The following is a 9,184-nucleotide window of genomic DNA, read 5'->3' as shown; positions in this document are numbered from 1 at the left end:
ATCAGATCAGCTGAGTGCTTGTTTATACCCAGATTGCTGGGCCCAATCCCTGCATTTCCATTTCTGATTCAAAAGGTCTAACTAAGGTAAGCCCTGAGAATTTTTATTTCTAACAAGTTCCCAATGCTGCTAGTCTGGGACCACATACATTTTAAGATACACTGGTAGTTTAAGCATCATTGGTTGTATTTTCTATGTCTTGTAGCTGAGTACGTCCTAACTGACCTAGGCAGGACTGGGATGGTAAACGTTTAACAACCACTCTCCAATTGAAAAAAAGCCTTGATTTGTGGTGTTGGCCAGTTTCCTGTGGTGTGACTATTCCCACCTTGATCAGTTTCAAGCTACCAACATGGTGTCATTGAATGCAGAGTTGAGGAGACAAACAGAAGTGGCTCTCCCCAGCCTGTGTGAGCCAGTTCCTGAGCAAGGAGTTAGCTGTTAAAGAGCTTTAAGCAAAACGACTCAATTAGATTTGGATTTTAGATGGATCTGTGTCTCTAGGCTCACTTTAATAGGGTCAGATGGAGGTGGAGATCCCCTTAGACGACTACGGCAATATTTCAGCTAAGAAGCTTGAGCCGTGCAGCAGAAGGAGGGGGTGAATTCGAAAGCTAGTTAGGAGGTGGATTTGTAGTGCAGTGAGTGTGGAGGCTAAAGGCAAGGGCAGAGTCTGGGTTGGCTCCCAGAATTTCAGATTGGGTGATTGGTAGTGTCTTTAATTAAGATTAGGAAAACAGAGAGAGGAGAAGATTCTGGCAGGGTTTGAGTGGAGATGATTTCCCAGTCCTTTATAAAATTATATTCAGCAGTAGGTTATTTACTTATTTATTGTCTCTTGTACATTGTAGGGGATTTTTTTCTCCCCAGTCCTAAAGCTGTCAAAATCCAAACAATTTGGAGATCTACTGGGTTCCCAGATAAAATATAAGAATACCAGGTTAATTTGAATTTCATACTAACAACAAATAATTTTTTAGTATACATATGTCCAAATATTGCACGAGATGTTCTTATACTAAAAAAAAAAAAATTCCTGGTTTATTTGAAATTCAGATTTAACTGGGCTTCCTGTATTTTTATTTTTGGCAACCCTATCCTCCCATGTACTTATAACGGAGACACTTTTGATTGGCTGCCCTGAAATTAGAGTAAACACAGTGTAGGTCCTGCTGACAGCACACTGCAGTGGCGACAGGTTGTTTGTAATAGGAAGTGTGGGTCTAGATTTCACATGAGTCTCTGATGAGGCTGGAGTAGGGAAAGCACGGGGGGTGGTGATGGCAAAGAATTGTGTGTGAGTCTGTGGAAAACTGGCTGAATGTGAATGCATGATACCAAACATGGAAGTGGGTCTGTTGTGGATTGTCTGCACTACAATGAAATGTCTTTTCTAAGAAAGGGATTTCTGAGTTGCCCTCTGCCCCCTAATAGTTTTCTAATGCTTCTGTACCGTTTGTCACTTCCCCTTGACTGCCAGCTGAAGTCTTTGAGGGCATCGCATACATCTTTCTAATATTAGACCTTGTGATGCCTTTGCTCCAAATTCCTTACTCCTGCTTTAAATCAATTTTTTCATCTCCATCCTGAATCCCTCTGAGCAGGGCCCAGCTGGCCCTACCCATCCTGGGCGAGGTTAAGATGGCATCTGTGCATGCTTTCTACACCTGGGGCCTGCCGGCCAGGCATTCCTCAGTCACAGCCTGGTCTCCTGGAGGCCTCCTGGGGAGATGAACAGAATCTGGACAGAAGGACGGCCCTGACATTGGAGGGGTAATCACGTCCATGTGTAAGTTTGAAAGTGTGAAATCACATGTGAAAGTGTGTGTAGAACATAATCAGATTCTAGATAAATGGACATTTCTGTGGGTCTGAAATGTTTTCAGATTGTTTCACAATGTTGTAAAGGTGCTATTTTTACACTCTTTGTGATCCTGGGGAAAAGCATGTCTTAATTGTCTGTGTTTTTCAGATCATATAAAAGTTAAGTCATCACCTCTACTGCTGCTCTGTCAAAACCCACTCTTATTCCTAATCTTTATTAAAAGTGCCATCATTTACCCAATCAACAGTACTAAGAATATTGGAGACATTCTAGGCTCTGCTTTCTCTCATACCTCCTCCCCAACCAAGATATCATATCCTTTAAATTCTATTTCTTGAAGAAAATCTGTCCTTCTTCTGAATGCCTACTGCCTTCGTCTTACCTCAGAAACACTGCCATCGTCGAGACCCATTTTTGAGTTACATAGTACTTTGCTGGGGCACAGAATAGATGAAGAGACTAGTTTGAGTTTTCTCACAATTTGGCTTGTGTCAAATTATCTTTGTCTTCTTGCTAGGGTGACTAGAATAGCTATAGGATGGTCACAGAATGGAGAGTCAGGGTAGCATAGAGAATAAGAACATGGGCTTTGGAGTCAGCCTGCTGAAGGTCAATGCCCAGCCCTGCCACTCTGTGACCTTGGGCAGGTAATAACATCGCTGCATCTCAGTTTTTAGGCTTATTATAAGGATTAAATGAATGTCTTGCACAAAAGAGTAAGTACTCTATAAGCGGTAGTTCAATCAAATGGTGGTCTAAGGGCATGCTGGGTCCCAACCTGTCTCTCACCACGTCTGCCACAACTTGGGAACGCACCAGAGGTATGGCTTCTTCTCATGATTGGATGGTACTTCTGAAAGACCCAGAACCTGGGTCAATATCTGCCCACAGGCTCTGGGGAGGAAGACTTCGAACACTGTTAGATTAGATTTGTATCTACACGAGGAGGGCAGGGGCCATGGACCCTGGGACCAGGCACACTATGTACCTATTGAGATGAATTGATCTGGAGGGCTGCCCAGGGGCTGATGCCAATTGGGTAATACAACTATCATCTATTTATTAATTTGCTCATTTGTTTTTCCACATTTACTGTACATGTATCTCTTTTGTGTGCTGGGTACTTGGGCATACAAAGATGTGCAAAGAACCACAGATTATCAGGTCAAATCAGCAAATCATTTACACACATGGAGATCAAGATGAGATGAAGGCGGCCAGAGGTCCAAGTCAGAGAGACAAGAGCATTTCGTATTTAGCAGTCCAGGCAAGCAGATGGCTACTCATCATTCAAGAACGGAGGTCCATGATCCAGGAGCTCGAGATAAAACTCATGCTCAGGAGTGATAGAGATTCAGGCTGGAGATGCTGGCCAGAATCTAGGCACAAGGCCCAGAGCAGGAGCTTATCTATGGGTCGGTCGACATAGATGGGAGGTGGTGCTGGTAGAGGGGGCGCTGGGGCCACAGGAAGGAACTTCGTGGGGATCCAGGTTCTCAGAGGGGGACAAGAGAACACAGTTGTTCTGGTCTTGCTCTTGAGCTACCTGCTTCTGAGTCTGAGATGGTCGCTTAAGTGCCTCAGTGAGCCAGCAAGGTGGTTTTTATGCTTTCCCTGAGTTATGGATTTGCTTAGAAATCAGGCAGGCTGAGCTGGCTGGAGCAAGTCTTGGGTGAATACTTTCCATAAACCACTATTTTAGGGCCTGAACCATGGAGTAGGAAGAAAAGCAAAGTCTTTCCCTCCAGGAGGAGCTGCAGCTTTAACAAGAGAGGTATGGTCAACACAAAAACACCCCGAATGGTTACATACATCAGCACCCATCTCTGCCCTCCCTGCTGGCCCCCCTCCCCATTTATCAACATCACTACACACACAGCCACATACAGACCTGTTGCTTCATTAAGTGAACCTACTAGAGGTAGCTCGGATTTAGTTTCCTAATGAAAAGGGTCTTAAACATTGCAGTTTTTGAAAGAAGGAAGAGACATGGTGTCATATAAAGAGTAGGTGTTTTTCACATTTTTTTTCTGTTTTGTGCTCTTATAGACCTTTTTATTTCTCAGTCTATTGTAGAACTTTTTTTAATATAAATTTATTTTTATTTTTGGCTGTGTTGGGTCTTTGTTGCTGTGCATGGGTTTTCTCTAGTTGCTGCGAGCAGGGGCTACTCTTCGTTGCAGTGTGCGGGCTTCTCATTGCAGTGGCTTCTCTTGTTGCGGAACACGGGCTCTAGGCACACGGGCTTCAGTAGTTGTGGCTCGCAGGCTCTAGAGCGCAGGCTCTAGAGCGCAGGCTCAGTGGTTGTGGCGCACGGGCGTAGCTGCTCCATGGCCTGTGGGATCTTCCTGTACCTGGGCTCAAATCCCTGTCCCCTGTTTCACATTCTTAATGTCCTAGACGTGCTAGAACTTTCTGTTGTAGCCACCATTCTTAAAATCATCCCTGCTTGATTCTTTCACAAAGAGATTGTTCCTGGGTAAAAGTAATTTAAAACCCTAACCCAAGCGATTCGATTGTATGGCCCCTTCTGCTAAGTTTTATGAGGCTGAAAAATGTATCAGCAGTGTACTTCTCTGCTTTATTTCTTGGGATGACTCTTATTTTAAGAGTATTTGGCAAAATGAAAACAACCTAATGCAGTGTCTCTTGCCTCATTTTTAGAAAAAGTCATCACATCCTTTAAAAACATCTTTTTGGGTTCTCTAAAACGCTTTTTTTAGTTTCCTAAAAAAAAAAACAGAACACTTAGTCACCTCTAGTAGGTTCACTTAATGAACCAACGTGTAAGCATGGATGTGTGTGTAGTGATGTTGATAAAATGGAAAAGTGGTCCAGTGGGAAGGACAGAGATGTGTCCTGATGTATGTGACCATTTGTGTCCATTTTGAGATGGCCACCCCTTCTGTGGAGTCAAAGATGTGCTAACCTCTGAGATTTATTCAGAGGGATTTTGCTGAAGAGCCGGGTGGGTGAGGGGGGCTGGCTTCAGCTCTCCCGGAGGAAGGAGTGTGGCCGGAAGAGCAGACTGAAGACAACGTGTGAGCTCCCTTGCTCACCTCACCTCTGCTGATCTGCCGCCACTGCTCCTAATTCGGGTCTCATAGTGAATTGTGGCTTTGCTTATGTCAGCCCTTTGAAATGGAGAATTGTGTGGGTCTCTGGACTCCTTGGAAGTGAGGGTTCTGTAATGGCGCTTCAGTTAGAGACGGGGTGGGGGGGGGCCCTGCTTGTGGTGGAGAAGTCCCACCCGGGGTCGGGGTCGGGGTCGGAAATCAAGGAAGGGCCGCCAAGATGAAACTATTCTGGGGTCTGAAAATAGGCTCCTCTGCGGAGATCCGCTCACGGGGGGGCTGTGTTCCAGAAGAAGGTGGGGCTTTTGTGTTCCGCTTCGGAGTGAACCCTCCTCTCGTCCAGGGTTTGACAAGGCTCACAACTGCAGCCCCTGGCCCATCTGCCTGCAGCCCTGGCCCACTGTCCCTTTGATCCAGGTCACCTCTGAGCCCTCTCTGTTAACTAGCTACCTCTTTAGCTAGCCAAGCTGAGTGGATGGAGGGGATGACGCCCGGCATGGGTTTTAAGCCTCTTTTAAGGCCTCGCTGACCCTTTTTTACGGAGGCAGGAGCCAGCCCCCTTTTCTCCCCTCCCCCAGAGAAACCAAATCCCGCCAACGCCTTGCTTTTCGAAGGGAACGTTTCTATTTCTTTTCCTTTGCGTCTTCTTCCCCAGGATATTTGGAGAAGGAAATGGGTAAGGGATGTAAAGTGTCTGCACTTCCTCATTTTTCTTTGGATCGTAACTTTGGAGCAGCGGGTTCCCGAAGCCCTCTTGACAAAGGGATGTGAGGCGTGCCTTGCACCTGCCGCCGGTAGATGGCGCTCAGTCCCCACTCAGCCGCCCGGGGAGCCGAGACACCGGGCTGGGCTCTGCTGTCCGAACCGAAAACCGCTGTTACCTGTGCGGGCAAGAGGCAAACCTAGCATTTTATGCATTTCGAGAAGGGAAGCCTTTCTGTTTGGGTTCACTTCACATTCTCTGGAGATGTGGTTGGAAACCCCCTCTGCCACTGAACTCATCACTATGGCCTTTTATTCACTTACAAAATGCTTCCCCAGAATCCCAGCTCAATTACGTTTTGTCTCTCCTCAGTCCTGATACTCTGGTTGAATGCAGGAAAAACAAAGCAGCAAGGTCAGATGTCCCCTTTCTCTCCCAGAAAGGTTTTTGTTGTTTTCCAGAACCAAATGGAATGAGTGGCCCTGCTACCCACATATACCTGCTATGTGTGTGTCTCTATGTGTATATACTCCACAAACATTTACTTCTGTCCAAAGAAGAGAAATACATAAATGAATAAAAATAATTCTATATATTGATATTTCTTTCCTTTGGGCAAAAGCAAACGTTTGTGGGCAGTGTTTTTACCACTCTTCTCAAGGCATATGCTTATAAGGCGTTTCAGAGGTACAATATCTAAAAAACTATCAAGCACAACTGATGGTTAATCAATTCCACAACTAGGTACTGACTGCAGTGATGTGTGAAGTCTTATAGTCTGTGTTGTTGGGAGTACTGAGATGAGTAATTGCTTTCTTCTCAAAGAATTTACCACCTAGTCTTGGGAAAAAAGCCTTTGGACAACGGAGCCAAAGTATTGTGTGTGTGGCTTTGAATATGCGCACACAGGCTGTGTGTGCGTGTTCGCGTGTGTGCTGTATTCAGTCAAGATTGAGGTCTGGGGGCTGTTATCGACCTAGAGCGATATATCTAGATAAGTAGATTTGGTTGCCTCAGAGCACCACGCCTGGGTTGAGCGGGTACTGAGCTCTATTGATGAAGATGTGAATTAGCTCCCAAAAGGTCTGAATTTACCTTAACTTCATAGAACGACTTACCTTTTCTAAAGTACTTTCACATGCATTATTTCAGGAATAGTCTTTTGCAAATGTTTTATGTTGTGACTTACATTCAACAGTATAAGCAAGAGATGAACAGATATAGGCATTAAGGAGCAGTGCATGACCAGAACGCAGAAGGCCAGCCATAGCCTCATCTATTTTGCTTTCTATTGCCTGTATTCTTCCCCCAGAAAATATTTAGTGGATTTGAATGGATTTCCTCTGGTAGGAAATCTAGGGGACTCTGTGTGTGTGTGTGTGTGTGTGTGTGTGCGCGCGCGCTATTTAATGTCTTTCCAGAGGTCTTGGTCTGTTGCAGTAGCCTTGCCAATCCTTCAATTACTGTTTTCTTTCATGAGAAATTGTTACTGGAAGGCACTCACCCTTTTAGGGAGCTGTGAATGTGGTTATAATTGCCTGTTTCTAAGATAATTGGCCTGACTGCGTAGCCCTGGAAAAGTTACTTGAACGAAAGGAATGTGAAGGGGAGCCTGAGCTGCATTCAGACTCAATCTTGGCTGCGAGACCTGGCTGCCAACATCAGCCATTGGCCTGGAGTGACCAAAGTGGATTGCAAGAGATACGAAACTGGAAAATTCTATAAATAAGGCCATCTCAAAGGCAATGACCACTTGAGTTCTGACATTTCCTTGCAGAAAGATTTTTCTTTTGGGGACTGTAAAGTTACCCGTTGGAACTTGCAGTGGTTCAAATCCAGTAGCCGTAGAAAACTAGACCCTCCAGTGGATCCCAATCCCTTCTGTAGAGGAGGCTCTGGAGATTCAGGATGTGAATGTTATCCAAGTCTGCAAGAGCAATGGAAGGGAGATAGAATGGTTAAAGGTTAATTTCAGGTATTAAATCAATGCAAAATTTTCTAACATCTGTATGATTGGCGCTGTCAATGGCCTTTGATGCCATTGATCAAAGAGTTGTGCTAATTCATTACAAGCTAACATGAAATGACCATGTTCTTAGCTCCTGGGGAGAAGCTAAAATACACTTTCTTTTATAAGCGTAGGATCCTAGGGTGTTACAGGATGCAATTAGTTTTTCTCTTTTTCTTTTTTGTCCTTAAACTTCAGGCTGTCATGTTGCTTTCTGAAAAAGGAAGTTTTCACTAGAAAACCCCTTAGGATGCATTTCTGCTGCCATAACTGAAGCTTGGTTACTAAAAAGGTTAAAGAATCTTTCACTTGCTCAGAGCAAGAGAGTAATAATTCACAGAGGAAAATAGAGACCAGTGTTGTCGTGAGATGAGTAACCCAATCAAGAACACCTAACCTGGGAATTCCCTGGTGGTCCAGTGGCTAGGACTGCACGCTTTCACTGCCGAGGGCCCAGGTTCAATCTCTGGAAAAAAAAACCCACCTAATTTAACGAAAGATTGCCCAGCCATTCCAGGATTTATGGAAAGCAGGTAAGCACTGTCAGAAAAATCAACTTAACAAATCAATGTTGCTCTTCTATTTCTCATTTTCATTTTTTTTCCCAACAGCCTTCTCTTTGTGTGAGGCGCTCGCAGGGTCACGGGATGATACAGGTTATATGGAAAGCATTGGCAGGACTGGAAATTATTTGAACTCGATGTGTTTTGAGGAGGTATTGCAAAGACTTGCTGCCCAAAGAGCTCCCTCCCTCCAATCCCAGGCAGACGTGAGGCAAGGCCCGTGCCAGGCTGCCTTCCCGGAGCAGTGAGTTCTGTGGTTCGTTTTGCTGAACGTTTTTTCAGTGACTAGCAATTTAAGCATGCCTCTGCAAGCTCCTATTTAATTTTTCAAAACGTTACTGTAAATCCAGGCAAATTGTACACTCCTTTTTCAAAGTTCTCTTTAGCCGTGGGGACACACGATTATAATCTTCTGCTGTATCGAACCACAGCTATGCAGGCATTAAAGAGAATGAGGCAGACCTGTAGACACTAACACGGAGAGACCTAAAAGATGTACTGTTAAGCGAAAAAGGCAAGAGGCAGAAAAAATTGTTTAGGAAAAAATCTGTTATTTATGTCGACATATAGAAAAACAAGCAGACACAGCAAACTGTAAATTTGGTTACTGTAAGGTCGGATCTTAACAAACGGCACCGCGAAACAGAGGAAAGCTTCAAGTGAGCTCTATTAGGGAGCGCTCCTGGGCGAGGTGCACTGGTCCGAGAGAAAGGGGCCACAGAAGTCGCGCCCGGGCGAGTGTTGGGCAAGATTTTATAGGGGAAGAAGGGAAAGGGGTGTGGTGAATCTGGGAGGGCGCAGGGTATTCCTTATTTGGTGGTCTTTTTGGGTATCCTGGGGGACCGTTAGTCCCGCCCCTCGAAAGGCGGGAAGGCTGGGCAGGGTGCAAAGTCCCCAGGTCAGTTCCTGGAACTGGGTGGTCCGGAAAGTCTCCAGGTCAGTTTCTGGAACTGGGTGGTCCAGAGAGTTTCGGTCTGATGCAACCTGTGAATCTGATTGTGTTCCCCTGCC

This window comes from Neophocaena asiaeorientalis, unplaced genomic scaffold (genome assembly GCF_003031525.2).
Source record: "Neophocaena asiaeorientalis asiaeorientalis breed wild unplaced genomic scaffold, Neophocaena_asiaeorientalis_V1.1 scaffold212, whole genome shotgun sequence".
Classification (NCBI taxonomy): Eukaryota; Metazoa; Chordata; class Mammalia; order Artiodactyla; family Phocoenidae; genus Neophocaena; species Neophocaena asiaeorientalis.
This window is presented reverse-complemented; position numbering follows the sequence as displayed.